At 50.2% G+C, this 21,848-nt stretch overlaps 1 protein-coding gene across 3 annotated transcripts in view; it reads left to right on the plus strand.

Moving 5' to 3' along the window:
* The window catches only part of LOC126999750 (uncharacterized), a 77,120-nt gene that overhangs the window by 21,122 nt on the left and 34,150 nt on the right, over positions 1-21,848 (plus strand). For all 3 annotated transcript variants that reach the window (XM_050862601.1, XM_050862602.1, XM_050862600.1), the window contains 2 exons: positions 4,743-4,829; positions 11,523-11,567. The gene's annotated coding sequence lies outside the window, so the exon portion shown is untranslated. The remainder of the gene's footprint in view (positions 1-4,742; positions 4,830-11,522; positions 11,568-21,848) is intronic.

Below are 21,848 nucleotides of genomic sequence, written 5' to 3' on the forward strand. Positions count from 1 at the left end.
CTTTCGGCAGTGAGAGGCCTGCGGCCCTGCCTGAAGGTCCTTAAGCCGGTTGCTCAGACAAATTCAACGAAAAGTGGGTCACAGGTAACGCCCAATGGCCGACCGTCCGTCAGCCCGACAGAGGAACACCGGCCAAGTGCACTCCCGGAAGTGGGAAGTGAGTAGCAGGAGAGAAAGATCAGACAGACCGACAGACCGTGGAACTGATCGACAAGCACCATTACCTGCAGTCATCAATCATACACGGACACGTCCAGGATACAAACAACAGTAGCTCCTCACCACACCGCCGTGAGCCACAGCTACCTCGCGGCGGTGCCGGGCCACACCGGCTCGCGTTCAGTGCAACACTGCTCCTAAAAAAGACTCGCCATCGTGTGGCTTGTGCGACTTTAAAAAATTTTTTTTACCTGAAACACTCCCCCTCGAGGGCACCACTAAGTTCATGGTCCTGGGAAGTCCTGGAGCAGTTGGAGGATTACTTCGTGCTAGGGCACCGCTGGGCGACCCGTCCATATCTAACGGACGGTGACCTGCCATTTATATTCTTTGAGTCAGAGTCTCAGGGGACTGCCGTGGCTGTCCCCGACAGGCATCGGGCATTGGAGGCATTGGAGAGTCACGGGCTGAAACGAAAATCATCCGTAATTCTACACCCTGAGTCAAGTGGTTCTCGGTAATGGTTATGCAGAACCACCTTCCTGAACGCCTGCTGGGCCCTGCACGCTGGTCTCACTAACATGCTGTCTGTCCCGAGAGAGGAAAGCTTTTCTCCATTCTTTGCGCCATGGCCTCATGGGTCGGCGGGATTTCAGTGATTCGTAGCTTCTTGAACTTGACATAAGGCCATTGTTAACATGGCCGTCGTTGCGGAGCCATCGTGTCTGCAGCCTCAGGCCTTCACGAACCTTCGACTCTGTGCAGCGGCAATCGTCAAGGCCCCAAGACAAGAAGAGTTAGTTGGAATTCAGAGTTATGAAAGTTGCTGACGGTCACGATGCACAATTTTTTCTGATGGTGATCACTTTCCATCCGTGCGAGGCGTGTCCCAGCAACTGTTGTGACGGAGGCTCCCAAGAGAAGAGAGAGCATCTCGTCATCTGGCTGTGGGCACGCACCTTCAGGCGACAAGCATGCGGGGCAGCTTTCCTTCCTCCTCAGGGGGTGTGGGAAACAATGATTAACTATCAAGCACAAGACCTGTCTGCTTTCTCTCACAGCATCACGTGATCTGAGGTTGTATCGTCTCGGCAAGGTAAGGCAAGGCAGGGCGGGGCGGGGCGGGGCGGGGCAGGGGAGAGATGAGGATTTTTGAGGCGAGGGGTCATGCAGCGTGTACGTGATCGAGTAACCTGTGTGGGCTGCGGTTGGGTTTTAGGCAAGAATTTTCCTCGTCACCCACTTTACGCAGGCTTTTCATGTTTTCAAGAGCGTTTTGTAAACGTTTATTGAACTTTTTTCTCTCTCTCACTCTCTTGTAAGTAAGTTTGCGCTTGTGGAGTTTGTGTGTGTGTGTGTGGGGGGGGGGGGGGGGCTTGTGTCGTGTCGTAGGTGGTGCGCCCTACAGAGATACAGCATTATCTCCTCTACACAAAAGTCTATTTTGTTGGAGATGTGTCTACGCCCAGTGTCGTTGTGTGCCGTGTCTGTGTGTCTGTGTCTGTGTTTGTTTAGCCGGACGTAAAGACTCAGGAGTTGGGTAACTCAGAATGTTGAGACCGCAGGCTAATAAGGGAAGTGGGGGCCGAGCGCTCAGCACCGCCAGGTAAGCGGGGCCGTGTGGAAACACGGACGAATATTACTTTCTCGTGCCGCCCTAACAGCACCTCGGCGGACCCATGTGCGCCCTTCGTCTTGAAAAGCAACAGAGGTTGTGATGCCAGTTTATTCTAATTTTGTTATAATCATGGATCTCAATATTGATTTCTTTTGTGTTTGTGTGTAAAATTTGCAAATTTATACAGACTAGTCAATCGCACATCTATGAAAAGGGCGTTGCAGGTACGTTGGTGAGCCTCGGCGGCACCAGCACGACTGATGTGGTCAGACTCCAGCACACCCTTGCTCCTCACTACTTGCTGACTACTTCACGGCCCCTTCATTGCAGGGCAAATGTTTGTGTGTTCTGGGAGGTACGAGCAGATTAATCTTATTATAGTGCACCACAATTTATCGTAAGTAGTGTCTTTTGGCCAACATGCGAAGCCAGATGGACAGATATAATAGTTCTCGAAATCTTATGACGTGTTTTACTGTAAGTGTTAAATGCTTTGTTCGAGAGTGTTTCGAGGCCGCCAGCCCCACCTTACATCCAGGACCATCAACATTCAGGTCTCGTAGTGTGTCTTCCAGGCCGGGGAGGATCCCAGACTCCTCATTGCAAAGTGTTTGTGTCCACAAGACATGACCTTCAAGCACGACTTACAAGAGAGCCAGAGCTGAGGTGACATTGTTTGCTTAGAGAATTATTCGATCAAGCCTTTGCTACAGGACACCGCCTCTCTTAGATTAACGAACTGGTTTGGTGAGCCCGAGACGGAGAATCAGACTTAGGCAGACACCGAGGCCAACACACCGAGCGAAGCCTGCTTGCTGTACACACAGAGTGACAGTCAATAAAACAGGCAAAGTTTACTCGACACAGGTACAGAGGCAGACATACAACCTGGTGCAAACAGCAAACAAACACCCAGACAGGCGCTGCACATGAGCATCTTGTGCTACGCCCCTCACGACGCGAAGCTGGGGTGGGGACGGGGCGGCCTGGAGGCAGCTTTGTTCCATTCAGTGGCGCACATCTCATTAGTGCTCCTCGAGGGGCTCGTCGGCCGTGCGCCGTTATACACACTCGGGCCCGTCCGCTCCTCTCCCTTTCGTTTAATTGAAGGAGAGGCTTTGCATTTGTAAATAATAATGAAAAGAATATGAATGTTTTTTTCTTCATTAACCTATAGGAATTTTTTTTTTACAAAATTTATACAATATGAATTATAAAATATTTGGCAGTTTTTATTCCCAGTGATTTCTGCAGGCAGGAAGACACCATGGTCGGGGCGAGGCGTCCTGCGGGACAGTGATTCATCTGTGGCCAGGGGAGGCTCCACCCTCAGTTGTGACTCACTGACTTTGCAGCGAATGAGATCCAGGAATCACTCAAGTCAGAATGATCCTAAAAATTACTCTTTGCATTGCCCGCGTCTGGATTACAGAAGAGTTGCTTTGAAACAGATGTGGAGAGCAAAGACTGTGTCCTGGGGGTCCGTGTCCCGTGTCCTGTGTCGATTGCCCTGGGGAGGTGAGGCTGGCGGGGAGGTGCTCTCTCTCTATCTCTCTCAGCGTGGCCGGGGAACCAGTATGAACGGTGTGTAACAAAGCGTTGCGAGTGTGTTGTCGATCTTGTTGATCTCATTGGCGGGTGGGATCGTTTACACAAATGCCTGCAGCTGTAAGGACTCATAAAAAAATAAGTGTATGTTAAATTTGCATAGGAATATCCTCGATTTTTGCTAAAAGAAGAATAAAAACGATGGGGACGAAATGTGGCCGACCCTGCCTTGAGGTAATAGCTAGTGATCGCCGCCATAAACACCAGAAGGCTGACCAGTGCCTAACCAGGGTACATCGGGGACGACTGTGGGAGGGGCAGCAGGAGCGGCGGGGAGAGAAGGGAGGAGTAGGAAGTAAGAGGGACGGTAGCTGGGATGGGTCTGGGTGGAGACGGTCTGCGTGGAGGACGATGAAGGGATGCGAAGGGAAACAATGAAGAACACATGTTAGAAGGACGACGAGAAGACTTGTAAAGGAATAGAGTCTAAGTCTATATATACCAAGTCAAGTCACTCTGCTTCAAAACTGCGACCGGTACGCGCAGGAGGCGGTTTTGGGGCGGAGCAGCGGGATGACGTCACTTGGAGCTAAAAAAAAAATACCCGCCAGTTCAGGGGTGACTAAAGTTAGGGCCGCATGTGCACTCTGGATGTGCATTCTCGCCTTCTTTCACAGCACGTTCAGGCAAGCCACTGACGAAAAATATGTCTTTTTATTGTGCTATTGCGTGACTGTAATTTCAATGACTACAAACGGCGGTGTGGGGTGTGAGGGAGGGCATGTTGAAGTGATTGATTTAAATAAGTACGCCTTTCCTCGTTTTCTCTAAATCCCTGTTTCTACATTCTCTAGTTTGGCTCCAAGCAGTGTCACGCATAAACCACGCCTCGGCCGTGTCTCCTCCCACAAACCTGCGTATGACTTGACTTGCTGAATATAGACTTAGGAATACAGTAACAGGAAACAGGTTACGGAACAACAACAGCAAGGGTCATGGGAGGGTTAGTGTGTCATACATAAGTAGGGTCACGAAGAAAGGAGGAGGATGAGTATCAGTATGTCACAGAACGCCCTAATAATCATCATCATCATCAGTATGTCAGTGGAGATGAGCAGCCGAGACGGAAGGCTGAAATTAAAAACGTCTCGGTATCATCCTTGCTGCTTCTTTTTCACTCCCGTTTGTCCTCAGATCAGATCAGGTGTGGTCCCGGGATATGCCTTTGCAACGGCTCCCGAATTTTCTGTTCATTCAATGTCAATGTTCTCGTGCCTCAACTCTTATTTTCTTCTTCAGTTCTCACTTGACATCTTTTTCACTGATTTTGCGCTTTAGTCTTCTGCATCATGCCGAGAATTCTTCGTCCACCCCAAGATTAAACTATTTTTCGGTAATGCCTCTTTGTTCTCCGCAGGGTTGATGGGCCATTGGCTTTGTGAGTTCGGTGCAAGGCTCTCACCAAAAGGCCTCGAGTTCCATCATCGAGCACGGCAGCTTCCTGGTAAGAGAGGCAATGCATTCTTTTTTACCTCTAGGAGAGCATTATGGTCTTACCTCAGTGCCTTGGAGAAATTTTCTGATCACCTTTTTCTAATCAGGGAGATTAAGAATGAACAAGGTGACGCAAGTATAGATATCATCCTGCCTCGTCATTCTTTTCTATTTCTCCCCTTCTCCTCCTCCTCCTCCTCCTCTTCCTCCTCCTCCTCCTCCTTCTCCCCCTCCTCCTCCTCCTTTTACTGATCATCATCATCACAGATTTTTGTATTAATATTTTTTCGCAAAGCCTTCATTTACTTAATGGTGTGTGTGTGTGTGTGTGTGTGTGTGTGTGTGTGTGTGTGTGTGTGTGTGTGTGTGTGTGTGTGTGTGTGTGAAGGGCGGGGTCGCGGGTAACCTGAGTGGCCTGTGGATAGTAAGGTACCCGGGGCGGGCGGGAAGAAGGACACCTGAACCCGTCTCATAGCTGCCCCTCAGCCCGGCCCTTCGCCTTCCCCCTTTTGGACAGGTGCAGACGCGCCCAAGAGGAAAACTGCGCCGATAAACGCACTCTTTCCCTCCGATTTAGTGGCATGTCGGGAGAACACTCATATTCTCCCTGTAGTCCACGTAACGCCTTGAAACTATTATGTTTCTGTGTCATGATAAACAAAAATACTCAAAGTGAAAAGTCCATGATATTTGTTATGCACATTTACTTTAATAATGATTGTTAACTGATGCTTCCTACCTATAGTGTAAATATTTTGTTAGTGATGCTTTCCTACCAAAGCAAACAGCCAAAATGGATTGACAAGTATTTGCCTTTATATAATCATATATAATAAGTATTAATTTCATAGCTAAGTTCCCTAAAATTATTGATTGCCAAAATTAATTTGATGATTGTAGTAATCTTGGAGTAAGTATTTTGAATGCCATTAGCTGACCACGTGAGTCCCTCGAGACGAGACGTGATGGGATGAGTCCTGCGGAGCCAACAACAGTGAGGAGGAAGGTTTGTGGTCAGCTGACGAGAGGCTCTTCCTTGTGCAGCGGCATTCTCCAGGAGGAAGGCACCAAGGGTACACAGACTCCTTGGGAGGGACGGTATCCGAGGCCACTGAGGCAAAATAGTGGTGACTGGCCCGGGCCTGTGCTGGCGCAAGAGTTCTTGATTGTTGTAGCGGCCTCTCTAGAAGGCCCAAGCCACCCCTCGGTACTCCACCTGACGGCAGTTACCGAAGATAGGATGTCTGTGTGACGTTATGAGTAATTGCCTCATCTGACGGCATTCTAAAATTCAGCGCCACCAGCTGGACCAAGGTTTCTACAGTTTCTGTATAGATTCCTTGGGCGGGACTGGTCGCAGGAGCCTCTCGGCCACCACGTCCGCACGCTGACCACAAGGCTTAACCTAGGCACGGTTAAGACCTTATGATAACAAAGCCCTTCTGATAAGTATTGGTGCATTGGATGGTCTAGACAATATTTCTCATGCACACCCACGTACGCACGCACGCACGCACGCACACCCACCAAAAAATGTTTAAGGAACCTTCATCCTACCTCCCCATCACCTGCCACTGTATGCTGCGCTTCACACTCACTGCCTACAACAACATAACGTGGAACATAACGTGTCCAGAGGCGGCGGCCACCTTGGGGATGAGAACGCAATCACCTGGTCCGCTCAAAGAATTTTTCACACACAAAAAAAAGGTGTAACGCGCACTTGCTTTTGTTCCCTGGCAACCCGCCTGGTGTGGGAATAGGGAATAGCGGGAAGGAAGGAACACTGCAGCACCAACAGAATGATTACATGACCAAGGGTCTGCAAGGCCCATGGCACACCGCGGCAGGCCGAGTGACTCATTGCAAGGCTTGTTAAGTTCAGTCGTGTACTTCATCATTAGGGCATTGAATATGCGAAATTTGAGAAAGACAACACCTGCGTGCAAGGTGAACATGTCCAGTGAATTAGTGCGGCTGGCAGGTGGACGCGAGTTGAGCTGACACAGGGATTGGTCCAGTGCTGGTGTTTAATATCCCGTAAAGGCAACCACTTCCGCCTCCGCCTGGCTCACTGCCTCGATAAACTCGTACACACATACAAAACTTATTTTCTAACCAATACAATTCGTGTATTTACCGGCATTGCATTGTCTCGATTTTGCCTGGTGGCCCACGTCCTTAGGCCCGTCATCACAAGCCGCCTCTGCCACAGTGTTCGGAGGCGAAGAGCAGGGACGGCGCGCTGTCACCTCTAATGTGAACAACGCCTGGGAAGCTGTCCGCTGGGCCAGCAGTCTAGTTCCGAACACACACACACACACACACACACACACACACACACACGTAAAATATAAATCCATGATGCCGTTACGGGTCATTAATTCTTAAGGAAATAAAAACTGGCTTCGTAAAAGAACCTGCACGCTCGTCAGTAGAAAACTCGTGCAGGTACAAACACCGCACAGCCTCCTCCTCGCTGCTTCTTCCCTTCTCTCCTTCAGAGTGCTTCCTCCTCCTCCTCTCCCTCCACGCTGTCCCCTCACCCTCCTTGCCCCGCCTGTTTCCTCCTCCTCCTCCTTCACTTCTCAAAATAAACATTAAGCTCAGTAATATAGCAGCGCCTCCGTGGTCCAGTGATTAGCATGCCTAACTATCCGCGGGCCCGGGTTCTTGCCCCCACAGGCTCAAGGGCCAATGCGACGGAGATGAGCACCGAGGCCACGTGCAGCTATAGCGTGTGTCCCAGACCTATACCTTTACAGTAATTTGAAGTACAGTTTTGTTGTTGTTTTTGTTGCTTTGAAAGTGAGTGTTACGGTAGGCTGAGGAGGAGAGGAACTGAGCAACGTGGGGAGTCATGAGGGGGGGGGGGGGGGAGAGAGAGAGAGAGAGAGAGAGAGAGAGAGAGAGAGAGAGAGAGAGAGAGAGAGAGAGAGAGAGAGAGAGAGAGAGAGAGAGAGAGAGAGAGAGGATTTATATTTTACGTGTGTGTGTGTGTGTGTGTGTGTGTGTGTGTGTGTGTGTGTGTGTGTGTGTGTGTGTGTGTGTGGACGGAGGTCTGGCGAGTCTGACTTAACTGACGATCCTGTGGGGAGGCGTCAGCATAAAACGGAGATGCAACACAGTGAGCGGCGTCAGCAGGCGAGGCCGGGGCGAGCTGACGGAGGGGAAGGAGGGTCGCGGAGGGGCCTGGGAAGGTTTGGCGCGGACAGCAACTGAAATACCCGCGGGACGGTCGTTGACCCGAGGAGGCAGCGGGTGGGTGATTGTGTGTACGGGTGAGTAGGTGGCTAGGTAAGTGGGTGGGTTGGTTTGGTTCATAAAGGAGAGTTACAGGCGTGTCTTTCCCTAACACTGAGCGTCCTTTTCCGTCGTGTTCCGCCCAGAGACGAGGTGATGAGAAAAGGAAAAAAAGAACATGGAGAAGAGTGACGTGACAGGAGAGTATAAGAGAGAGAGAGAGAGAGAGAGAGAGAGAGAGAGAGAGAGAGAGAGAGAGAGAGAGAGAGAGAGAGAGAGAGAGAGAGAGAGAGAGAGAGAGAGAGAGAGAGAGAGAGAGTGTGTGTGTGTGTGTGTGTGTGTGTGTGTGTGTGTGTGTGTGTGTGTGTGTGTGTGTGTGTGTTCAGTGGCCGCGGTGTTCTGGAGTAACTTTTTCGGGGCGTGAGTTGACGGTTTCGGAGTCCTGTGTTTCGCCGGGGCCGGGGGTGCGGGTGCACGGTGTATGGAGGGGCCGCTGAAACCTGCCGCTGGAAGACTCGACACACTGGCAGCCGACAAAGCCTTCATTTCCCCCGTTACTGCCACACACGACCCTTGGAAGTTACACAAAGGCAAGACTGAAAGAAGCTTTCTGCACTTCCTTAGCCGCAGCGTCAGACGACCGTGCTCACAGGGTTTAAACTGTCTAACAAGACATAAAAAGTAATCCGTACAGTTAAAGGCGAATTCGTGACCATTAGATGAAATTAAAAAGTGGAACCTGAAGCCGTATGAGAAGGGCCGTAGAGGCGGGAAACCGAGCAGGGGGTGAGCGGGAGGAGGCTGCACCGCAGGCCAGGAAAAAGTGAGCACCGGCAGCCGTGGGACGTGATGGCATGACCTGACGGGGTCACGCCGGCTAACTGTGTGTATTGGCAGGCACCAGTACACGCACGCAACGCTTTACAAAAAAATCAGATATAAAATTCACATATAAATGGTCTGGAATAGTTTGTTAAAGAAACATAGTTGATGGAAGTCAAATATCTTCTGTAATTATTTTTCATAGCTTCCCGGAGTACTGTTAGCCTTGTCTTTGCATAAACAAGATTGCCCGGGACGAGCCGTCACGGGGCCGAGCTCCCACGTTTTCTCCTCTGCTCGGTGCGCGCCGCCTGCCTAGAGCGGCTGTAATTGCCGTGCGTGCATGGCCAAGTGTGATGGAACGTTGCCTCTCATTTTGGTGTAGGATTTTAGCTTTCGTGTAAGTTTTGTGCTTATTAAAAAAAAATCGTCGATATCTTTTCCACTTGTCTCTGCCCATGATTACGCAGGGCTCGTGCGCATATTCCTGAACTGTAGCTGCGTTCAGCACCCGCCGGGTTAGTTAGATTAGTTTTCTTTAGATGCTGCCTATAGCGCCAGTGGGCTTTCGTTAGGGGTCTCTTCGACAGCCCCAGCCCGTTGGTGGCGCAGGCGAATTTTATTTATAGTGGCTGAAGTGGTATATGACTTGCTTGGCCCATGCTGTCCCCCGGTGCTCCACTCGACTAAAGGTTGGGTTAGGTTAGAGTAGTTCAGATTTGTCTGGTTAATTTCGATAACCAACGAGACTCTGGTTTGCTAACTAGTCGACGGATCTCCAGCTACTGGCGTTCAGTTCGCATTTTCTGTGTTGCCCGTCGACAACCATTGTGACTGATATGATAATTGAAGAGAATTGCGGGATAGTAGTAGTAGTAGTAGTAGTAGTAGTAGTAGCAGAAGCAGTAATGGTAGTATTAGTTGCTGTTGTTATTGTTGTTCTAGCAGCACAAGCATCAGCGACAGTAGCAGCGCAAGCACTAGCGTCAATAGCATCACAATCATCGTCAGCAGCAGCACAATCATAGTACGTGCTTGTCACATCTCAGAGAGCGACGTGAAGGCCGAGCAAGCACAGCCGCCGGCACGCTACACACGCTCCATGCTCCATTTGCATCCCACCGCGTGCCTGGACTCCCATGTTCTTAGAGTGATTGTTGTTTGAGTTAATTGAGGTTCATTACGCTCGCCTGAAACAGCGGCCTCCTGCTTGACCGCCAGGAGCACGCTGCCGGCGATGACATGACTCAGCAGCAGTTCCAGGAAACCGAGGCCGCGGCGACCCTGGCGCGGCGCACCTCCCCGTGGGAAGAGTCCTCGCGAGGCCAACCCCCAGGGTGTGTGTGTGTGTGTGTGTGTGTGTGTGTTCTCTCTCTCAAGCACACACACACACACACACACACACACACACACACACACACACAGACAGACACACACACACACACACACACACACACACACACACACACACACACACACACACACACACACACTGAGAAATGTAGGCGTAAAGGAGTACATACGTAGCTACACACAAGACCTCCTTAAGGCGGCACTGGTAACGCACAAGCAGAAAATCTTGTCGAGGAAAGCGAAAACAGCTTTAAAATGAACCTGTTTTACCTGCGTCCAGTCTTTGTTTTTTTTAGACCTTTTTTGGTAAGAATATAAAAACTGGTCCCTGCCCAGTGCCCACGCCAGCCAGGATGAATTACGAATTGATACAAAGAGTCGTTAATTGAGTGTGGCGTCGCGTTGAGGCGTGGCGCGGCTGCCTGTGGCTTCTGTTAGTCTGGGGTCCTGCGCTGCCTCCTGTCTGTTGAACTACCGGCCTGGTGGTCTGGGATTGCTCGTCTGTGTTTACGCCTTTACCTTGATCGACCGTTTGTTTGTGTGGATGTACCTACTTTGTTCTGTGCCTTGAGCACGTTTGCATAAATATCTGTATACGTAAGCATGTATGTATGTACATATTATGTAGTATGCATGCTCAACCTTTTCCTGAATTTATATAAGGACATAAGGAGAATACAAAAGACCAGACGGCCCACACAAGTCAGCTCCTGAAGATGTATTGCTCACCAAATTCCATTCCCGTCCACAAATGCATCTAGTCTCCCATTAAAGGTTTCAGTCGTGTTTGCCTCAGCCTCAGTTTGTTCACTCTACCACTCTGTTCGTGAGCCAATTTTTGCTTATTTCTTTCCTGAACTTCCGTCCAGCCTGTTACTGCGTGTTCTCGCGTCAGTTTTCAATATAAGCACTTCATTTAGGTCGCCCTTGTCGCCCATTCTGAACACCTCATTTAAATCTCCACGCAGCCTTCGTCTTTCCAAGGAATGCAAATTCAGTCGCTTTATTCTTTCTCTGCACGTGTTTCTGGTTTCTTCTCAGCCGTGTATTGACCTTTTCATCAGGAATTTAGCTCAACTGCTAATGGTATATAGGCGCTTTGGGCAGAGGCCTCACGCCTGCCTCTGACATGCCCAATGTAAAAAATATGATATGCTCCAAAAAAGACAACTTTGATGGTGTTTGAACGTGTAAGTACAGCCTGTCCATGTGTTTAGTTATATGGCTCGTATGCTTAATTATTTGCCACGTCCTCGTATGTTTGACAGTGTTCTCTCCACTCCAGGGCACAGCACCGTGGAGACCACCGAGGCAGAGCAGCCGCCCTCAGGTGAGTCAACCAGCTATACAGGCTTGGAGCTCGCTCGCTTAGCTCAAAAGGCATAATTTTCTGCCATACTGTATTCCACCGCTGTTGGTAAATCATCATTTTAAAATTAACCGCCAGGTGGGATGAGTCAGAGCCTTACACAGTCCGCCGGCGGTGCTGGTGACACACCGGCGGACTATTCTTGCTTGCCTCTCAGCACCGCCACAGCTGGACACAGTGCTCGCCAAGAACCATGAAAGAGTTTATCTTGATCATGATTTTAGCTGGATATTACATATTTATGTTGGTAATGATTAACGTTCATATATTATTTTCATTCAACATAAACCGCAAGAATTTTTTTTATACCTTTTATCTGTCGATGACGAAGTCCGCACGGGTGACAAGCCCGAGAGTTGAGCTGTGGTGCGAAGTGGGCACGAAAGGAAGTTGGTGGCGTTTCTTCACAGCTTCGCGTACTGAGCCCTGAGACTTTCAATGCTTAGCGTTCACTCCAGCACGAGTCTGTAGTCTGGGGCCTTGCCAGGACGCCGAGTCGTGACCTGCCGCCTGTCCCAGGTAGATGCGTCGGGCTTGTAGCGCCAGTGGCCTTTCTATCTCGATTTTTTCTACCGGTACCTTCACAAGTTCACATGCGAGGCAGAGCCAAGAAAAGAACAGTCCCTCCGTCAGCAAAGCCCGCCAGGAGCCGCCCAAGAAGGCGGAAGTCCTGACGGTCAGCCAGGAACATAGATGCCATAGCTAGTCGTCTGTTTAAAGTCTGGAGGCCTCGTATATGTCTTAGAATATATTCACATCTTCACATGTGGGAGATCGGGACTAATAGTTTAAGGGAAACAAAGTTTAGCCGTGGAGGCAAGGTAATCGCTACAAAGGTTCAGTAAAGGTTTTAGCCTTTCCTCGTGAGGTTATGCCCACCCATGAAAATATGTAACTTCTCTTGTCCACTTTTTCGGAGCAGAGATTTAGAGACTATTTTCCCTTTTGCTTCCTTGACCATCGCCTATACTGTAACGGAATATTAGCCCCCATAGTGGCGTGATTGCTAGACAAGGGTTAGGATGTGTGACTCCCTCAAAGTGTATGGACAGAGGAACGCAAACAACGTCCGCTGTCTCCCTCCAAAAGTGTTGTCTGGTCACGAAGCTTCGGGGGAAGACGGGACCCATGGCACAGCTGTGTGTGTGTGTGTGTGTGTGTGTGTGTGTGTGTGTGTGTGTGTGTGTGTTAGGTAAGGGGGGCTCCTCACTTTCACTACATCACTACGGCTTTAATCCCCCTTGCCCTCCCCCTCTATCCCTTCTTTCCTCTCGGTGCTCTCCACTCCTGCCTGGCCCGCCCCTCCCCTCCACTCCACCGTTAATACTATTGCCCCTCGCGACCTTCACCACACGCCAAACTCCATATACCTTGTGGCCGCTGCGACGTGTAGCACCAGCCACTCAGGCGTCTCCTCGCAGCGGAGCCAAGCTTCCACTGCCTCTCAATTAATATCCATCAGAATGTTTTTTCCTCCATCCAGGCGCTGTAAACTGGCCACGATCAGTACCTCTAATTACGGATACGCAAGCAGGTACCTTGTGGCCCGCTTGTTTCTTATTGGTATAGTAAAGGAAGCTTTAGAAATTTGAATTCGGTTAATAAAAGTGGTAAAAAACCTGTATCTCCTTGAGCGGGCAGCTGTGTGGTGCCTGCGTGGTGGGCCTCTGCGCCCCTTGCCAGGACAGATAAAGGTCATGGTGGGCTCGCACGTTGGGAGGAGCAGGAGGGAGGAGGGCGGCGCAGAGCGGGGAGGTCTTGGTGTGCGCGCGTCATCAATCTCCGCCAGTGATTTTTTCATAATATAACACGTCCTGATAGTATTACAGAGCTGCCCGCCCAGAAGGGCAGAGCTGCACTTTTGCTCGTGTTGCCTGGCCGGGGCAGGGTACTGCGGTTAGAGTGGTCGGTCGGAATAGGAGATTGGCATCAGCCACCTCAGCGTGGTTCACAAGACTGAATAGTGACGGCGGTGTCGGTGCTGCGACAAGTGTGTGGTGACGCAGGGGTTTCAGTAATGCTCCTCCTCTTTATTTTTTATTATCTTTATTATTTTTTTACGTTTCGGCCTATGGCGCCGGTAGGCTTTTTTGGTGGGTCCTGATGGTCTGCCCCAGTTCGTTTTGGCGCTGGCAAGTGTTTATAGTGGCGCCATCTTGCTTGGCTCATGCTATCCCCCGGAACTCATCTTTGAGTCTTTCTTTAGAGCGAGAATTTAGAGTCCACATTAACGGGTGGTCTTCAGGAGAACATGTGGGTAGTCTTAGGCCATTTTGCGGTGACTGAAAAATCCCAGTTGTGGCGGCGGGCAGGATTCGTACCCACGTCCGGCGCCGTACCACTCAGCCACCGCCTCACTTCGGATGTCAGCTTCGCGTGTTAGGGCGGTGCGTCTGGCCCGTCAGCGTTGCCTGTCTAGATGACGCGAGAACAAAGGGCTAGTGGGAAGGCCAGCCAGTCGGCCGTCCAAACATTGCAGGTCGGGCAGGCTGGACCAACACCATACCCTTGCCGATGTAGACTGTGCGGCGGGAACACAGCCCCGGGCGTGGAGGTGTGGCCGGCTGGGGCGCCTTGTGGCAGAGCTGCCCTCGGGCTGGGTGACACCTGGCCAATGTTGTTTTTCAAGGTTTAATAAAGCATTCCTTTCTCTGTTAAGTTAGGAAACATCTTCAGCCTGAAGATGTTCCCGAGGCAGGAACGAAACGTTGCAACAAACAACTTAAGTTTTGGACAGCTCCTCGGAGCTTTAAACATCGTAAAAAGTGTTGATAAGACAAAAAGAAAAAAAACATCAGAAGCTGAATAGCGCAGAAACAGACGTTTATTTTAACCTCGTCTGTTTGTAAGAGAATTTACTCCCTGGCTACACCAACATATATGTAAATTATATATATATATATATATATATATATATATATATATATATATATATATATATATATATATATATATATATATCTATATATATAGATATATATATATATATAGATATATATATAATATTGTTTTTACGTCACACACACGCACACACACACACACACACACACACACACACACACACACACACACACACACACACACACACACACACACACACACACTGTGGCACCAGCAGCACTAAACCTTTCTGGCCGCCCGCTGTCCTTGGCGCCTCCGCCCACACGGGCCAGCCGCCAGCCCTGGATAGACTCTGCTCACTTTCTGCACCGCCCTGTTGCCTCCCCTGAGGCGTGTGAGTCGCTGCGCGGCGTGGCGGAATATTAATAACGTTTCAGTCCCGTACACATTTAGAGCGCGGAATCATTCGTCTCCGTAATGCCTCCAAACAACGAAAATGACAGACGGTCAATGGTCTTGGTGAGGAGGTCATCCTGAGTGGAGGGGTGCTCCTTTTCCGGACCACTGTGCTGCAGGAAATGAGTTTCATTAATGAATGTGTATGTTGGAGTAAAATCTTACTTTACTACTGAAGATGGACGTTGAAACAGGACCGGCACCAGAACACCGAGCTTCCTCAATGAACACACGCAATGCACAAGGCAGCTCCTGTTGAGGACAGCAAATGGATATTAGAGAGCATGTACATTGCACACATGGTACAGCAAGCGTGACACTGACACACACACACACACACACACACACACACACACCATTGTAATAATGATATAATATAAAGTACAGCTAGTTCTTTCCCATGCCTTAGGAAGACTACGAACACTACTGGCATTGGCAAGGCCTTCTCGGCATTTTTCCTGCTGAGGTTTGGAGTAGACAATGCTCAAGTGATCGGCTGTCTGTAAGGTGTAAGGTGGAGGGCGGCCGACGCCTGGGTACACAGACCGCTGGACTCGCCGGGTAGTGCACAGACGCTATAGTGTGTGCACAAGTCAGCCGCCGTTGGGACTCCACACAGGCGGTTCACCACTGCACTCGCGTCCAAGGGATCGACGGAAATTAATTTCATGAAACCGAAGCCCCATCGGATTGTAATCTTTATTGCGGATGGTTCAGGACTGTGTTTTTAATTTTTGGCTCATTTTTTTTATTTTTGTCACCTTGAATTGCTTGATGTGGAAATCTTACCACTGAATGGTAGAGATTAAACCTTGGTGGGCGAGGTGAAGGGTTCTGAAATCTATGTAAGAGGTCAGACCCAGACATATATTAAGTCAGGAAGCCAAAGCCTCGATTCAGACCGGGAAATCAAGGTCCGCTATAAGCTACAGTTCATCCTTGAGTGCAGCCACGAGGGTTTTCTGCTCCTACACGGACACTCAACGGTGCACTGAGCCTCGGCAGGTGCAGCGCCTCTCTCGGAGGCCCCTCAAGTTGCCGCTCCCTCGTTCACTTCAGGGAGAGTGTCCGTTGCGTTCCCTGTTGCAACAGTTCGGGCTGTACATGTCGGCGGCGAGGCTTGGTCACACAACAAACAAGTGTTGACTCTACACACAGCGATGGGGCCGCCTGCTGAGGGACCTGCCCCGCTTTTTGAAGCATGGTCAGCCATTCTAAAACTCCTTTTGGAAGAGTTTTTTTTGTGGGGGGACGTGTTGTGTTGTCAACATAGATATCTCATTTGTTAAGCGGATGTTTGTCGTGAACCCAGCCATGTCTTTTAATGGTGCAGTGTGTAACAAAATTAATATATTAGGATGCATTTTTCCTTGTTCATACCTTGCTCTTATTCATAGCACACAACACACTATGCTTTTTGTCACCAGCTTTATACACGTTTTGTTCATGTGTTATACTTGTGGTAGGTCATCGATCTTCTAATCCACCTCCGATGTTCTGCCGTGTGAGGATTTACACACTAAATGACGATCGATCTATGATGTGTGTTCTTAGTGAAACTTTAATCAACAGAAAGAGAAACCTGCACATGCAGATGTTAAACATGAATGATGTTATTGCAAACTGTAGCATCGTTTTTTATTTGTTGGCGTAATTCATATAGCCATTGTGTTTTGTTCATGTCCGTAACATTTGTTAAACACATCGCCTACACATTGGGTTATCTCGGCGTCCCGCTCTGTCATGCACAATGGAACACACTTGGCTCACCAGGAAATGACATGAGTGACACAAGCGGTGGGCGAGGTGTTCAAGGTGACGCACTTGTAAAGATGCCAAGAGCTACGAACACACGCATTGTTAATTATAGAGGCGGAAGGCGGGAGGGGTCCCCCACGGCGGCAGGAAAACATGAAGTCAGGAGGAGTCGCTGCCATAACGGGGCGGGAAGCGGCCAGCAGCGTGAGTATGCGGTGCCTGTGAAGGTCACATCTTCCCGCCTGTAGTCCATCGACTCTAACTTGAGCCCTGTGGCTTGGCCCCATTGTTTACAGATCTAGCGATGACCTGCGCATGGCGATCTGTCTCACTGTTAGTCTGTACGATATATATTTATGGAATATGTATATATTCATAATACGACTGCATGGTGTTATGAATGACTTGGGATGAGAGGGAAAGACAACGACTGAGTCGCACCCAAGGGCTCAAGTTAAAATCGATAGACTATAGTACAGGCTAAGAACGCTCACCCAGACATGCTCTGATGATCTACCTCGGCTCCAAGTGTCAAGGCTCCTGATGACGTGACGGACACTTGTTTTTGAGGCTCCTAAAACTATATAGAGGGATCCGTGAGAAGCCGTCCAGGACTGGCAAGAGGTGGCTGCACCCCGACGTGCAGGACAAGGGTTGGGACGAGCAGCGGGCCAAGAGTCCTTGTGAGCCCCAATTGGGTTATCACAGCAGCAAATATAGCCGGCTGAAGTTGTTCAGTTCAACGCTTCCAACTCCTCTCTTCCCCAGTAATTGCTCAGTCGTACGGGACAGTGCCGTGCGACATCATGTATTTTTACTTTAATAATATATCACAGCAAGGGCTTCAGAATAGGTATCACGTGATCACATGGTTCCTATAAGAACGGTGTCACTCTAATATCGTCTGTCATTCGTTATTCGTTTTTACTGACATCATGACGTGTTGCTGTAGCTGACACGCTGTCAGGGCGTTGATGCCAACGGAAGCTCCGCGGCCCCATGCAGGCAGCTCGCCGTCACTTGAACGACTCGAGAAAGACCAGTGCGGTGTTGTCGTCATCCTTATCGTCGTCGTTTTTGTTGTTATAGTTGTTGTCTCGGCTCTTCAGTCCGTAAAGTTGTGCCAGGTCCTGGGCCAGGTTCAATCTGCATCCCCCTCACAAGGGTTTTGGTGCCGCCCCTCTCAGCGATCGCTTGCACATCGTTTGTCATTCACCTCACGTCCTCCGACAAAAAGCAGGGCGACGCTAACCCCACTTGACCCACGGTGGGCGTGGCTTCTCTGCCTGTGGAGTCTCCGATAGCATGACCTTTGGTCTCACACATGTGCTCACTTACCGCCCGACATCAGGCAGGTACGGGGTCACATAGCCACTAGTTTACTGATGGAGCATTGTACTGAAACATGAACTACCCCATGATGCATGGCTCGGCGAACCCACCTCTGGACCCTGAGTCCCTGCAAGACACGCAAAAACGTGGTGTTTGAGCAAGAGCAGCACAGATGCTGTAAGGTCACTGGAAAAAACGGGAATTTCTATCTTCTTTGTGCGAAGCTGCATGGGCTTTGACCTCGCGTGCCTCTCTTCTTCCATACGGACGGGGACGAGCTGCAGTACCGTCAGGCTTCGTCAGCGTCTTCCTTGTTCAGATGATGATGCCGGCCAGCACCACGCGCCTCAGCGAGAAATCTGTACTGTCCAGGGCGCTGGAAAAAAATAATGATTGTACAGAGTTTTCTCTATCAAATGGAGAGACGTTTCGGTAGATTTTTTTTTAATAATGGCAGCTATGCCGTAAAGACCGTCCACGCGGAGCATATCAACAACGAAGCGACTGTAGCGATCTTCGCCGCCTTCCCTGCTGACACGAGAAGACACCCTTCGATCTGGTGGTGTGTATATATATATATATATATATATATATATATATATATATATATATATATATATATATATATATATATATATATATATATATATATATATTATCGAAGCCCAGGCAAGAAAAAAAAACCTCAGTGTTAGAGGATAGGGGCGTCTCCTCCACCAAACACCGCCCACTAAGCCTGCCACGCGTGTTGGCCGTGAAGGAGCCTGATGGATGGCAGCAGCAGCCAGACTTGAGGGAAGACTGATGGATGGCGCAGCGAGGAGAGTCTTCTTTGGCGCAACACCCCTTGGCACCTAGCCTGCCTCCACACACAACACCCCTTGGCACAACATCCTGCAGCCTGCCTCCACACACAACACCCCTTGGCACAACATCCTGCAGCCTGCCTCCACACACAACACCCCTTGGCACACGACAGCCCTGCAGCCTGCCTCCACACACAACACCCCTTGGCACAACATCCTGCAGCCTGCCTCCACACACAACACCCCTTGGCACACGACAGCCCTGCAGCCTGCCTCCACACACAACACCCCTTGGCACAACATCCTGCAGCCTGCCTCCACACACAACACCCCTTGGCACAACATCCTGCAGCCTGCCTCCACACACAACACCACTTGGCACACGACATCCCTGCAGCCTGCCTCCACACACAACACCCCTTGGCACAACATCCTGCAGCCTGCCTCCACACACAACACCCCTTGGCACAACATCCTGCAGCCTGCCTCCACACACAACACCCCTTGGCACAACATCCTGCAGCCTGCCTCCACACACAACACCCCTTGGCACAACATCCTGCAGCCTGCCTCCACACACAACACCCCTTGGCACACGACATCCCTGCAGCCTGCCTCCATGCACAACACCCCAACAGTCTGCTTTCATGCACACCTCGCTGCTCGCTCAGCTGGACAAAAATATCTCGATTCATTCTTATGTCCTGACTGCTCAAGTAGTCTTTTGGCGGGTGTTTCATAGGAATGAGTTGTTGCGTCTTAGTACAGTGCATGGTCTCAGTAAGCTATGTCACTCCAAACTTAGCATTAATATTGGTATGTTCATTCTGATGGGCAGACTGGTTTCGTATTTCCAGATATTTCCTCATTTTGGTGTGAAAATTTGACCATCATCGGGGCGCCGTGTTGTGAGAAGACGTGTGCAGCGGCTCCGGCACGTACTACTCCCTTCCTGCAATGTGAGGAGGCTGCCGGTTGATGTTAGGGGGGAGGGGAGCAGAGTGGGGCGTGGAGTCTCAGCGTGCAATGCAAGTAGAAAGGCGCTCAGAGGTGTGTGTGTGTGTGTGTGTGTGTGTGTGTGTGCGTGTGCGTGTGTGGAGGTACTGTGTGTGGGGTACAGCGTCTCGTGGTACAGTGTGGGTAGCAACGTGCGTCCTTGGGCTGCGGTCGCTGGGGCGGGCCTCTGGACTCCCTGGCAGGGCTAGGGGGCCGGGGAGGAGCCGGAGAGATGAAGGGAAGAAAGGACAGAGGGAGCGTGGGCAGACGACGGGCTTGGTGGTGGTGGTGGTGGTGGTGGGGCAGAGGGGGTTAGGTGTGTCTGACCTTTGTCGAGTTTGCGAAAAGTGGCAGAAAGGAACATTTTCACAGTGAGCGGATAAAAGAAATTGTGATAGTAAAGTGGAAAAATACCAATGTGAACAGTGAGTTAGGAAGATAAATGGCCGGACAGGTAAACACTTAGCCTCGGACAGCTGAAGACAGGCAGATCAGGAGGACATGACAGGAAGACTGAGCGACTGACAACAAAGGCGAGAAGGACTGAGGCTCAAGACCCGTGTTTTGGGTTGAACTTGTGGTGGAGGGATGACGGTGTGGAAGCAGACAAGGGAGGGACGGAGAGGGAGGCGTGGAGGGATAATGGGAAGCTGTATGAGGAGACGAGGGAAGAAAGGATTTTGAGAGGTAAAGAAGAGCGTGGCTGGGCAGTGTTAAAGAGGGAACAAAGAGTTAGTAGGAGGAGGCCTAGGAGACTGGGTAATGGTGTGAAGAGTGAAACGGTCCAGACATTGCAGAGATAAAAGCGTGGGAGATGTTCAGAAGAAGGAAGATGATCATGGCCGGCGCACAGAAAGAGAGATAAGAAGCAAGAGGAAGAGACCTAGGAGACTGGGTAATGGTGTGAAGAGTGAAACATCTTGAGAATGGTCCAGACATTGCAGAGATAAAAGCGTGGGAGATGCTCAGAAGAAGGAAGATGATCATGGCCGGCGCACGGAAAGAGAGATAAGAAGCAAGAGTAGGAGACCTAGGAGACTGGGTAATGGTGTGAAGAGTAAAACACCTTGAGAATGGTCCAGACATCACAGAGATAAAAAGCGTGGAAGATATGCATTAGAGGGAAGATGATGATGGCCGCCGCATAGAAAGAGAGACAAGAAGCAAGAAGTGTTGAGGGAGAGCAGAGGATACTGGAGGAAAGTATTGTGTGCGTGGAGCCCCGTAGCATTGTAGAGGGGCGGCCTGGAGCGTGGAGGTCTGGGGACGAAGATGAATGGAATTACCACAACTCACGAGGAAGGTGTTCACTAATGAATATTTGAACGGTTCTTGGAGGGATGATTAATGGCCGGGAAAGTTGAAGGGTCGGGTGGGCGGCGGAGAGAGGGAGTTATGGAGGAAATTAGGGGTCGACTTTAATTTCCTGATTTATTTTTTACAGGCAAAAAATCCCGCAGGAAAAATTAGCGCGCCTCCCCCTCCATCCCCTCAGCTTGCAGCGGTGTGGAGCCAGAGTGCGTCTGTGTGTCCCCGCCAGAGTGAAAGTACTGTGTGACTCAGAGTAGCGCCGCCCCCGCCCGCCGAGGGAGGGGAGGCCCGGGAAGTGTTTTATGGCGGTGTATATCAAGAACAAGCTTTATATCGTCGCCCTCTGGTGAGGAATGCGCCGTGTAAACAAAGCCGATGGCGTCACGGCAACTCGCGCCGCCTCTCCGCATCCATTGCAGAGTTTTGAGGGTGTGCAGAAAGGCCGCATTGTGTGGGGCTTCATCACGCCGCTTACGTAACGACGACCCACATGGTGGAGGCGGCTGGGCTCTACCTGCCCGGGGAGGGGCGCCTGGCTGCCGCCCCCACCCACCGACCACACTCATTATTGACCCGTTTAAATGCTTATAACCTTTCGGTTGATGGCGTGGCATAGCAGCCAGTGAATAGGTATTATGCTAGAAATATCACGGTAATTATAAGTTCATCCTGTTGTAGCACTGCTCAGGTGAAGGCGGCACGAAGGGGCGAAAAGTGTAGCTGGGGGTGAAGCTTTGACCTG

This window comes from Eriocheir sinensis, chromosome 17 (assembly GCF_024679095.1).
Source record: "Eriocheir sinensis breed Jianghai 21 chromosome 17, ASM2467909v1, whole genome shotgun sequence".
NCBI lineage: Eukaryota > Metazoa > Arthropoda > Malacostraca > Decapoda > Varunidae > Eriocheir > Eriocheir sinensis.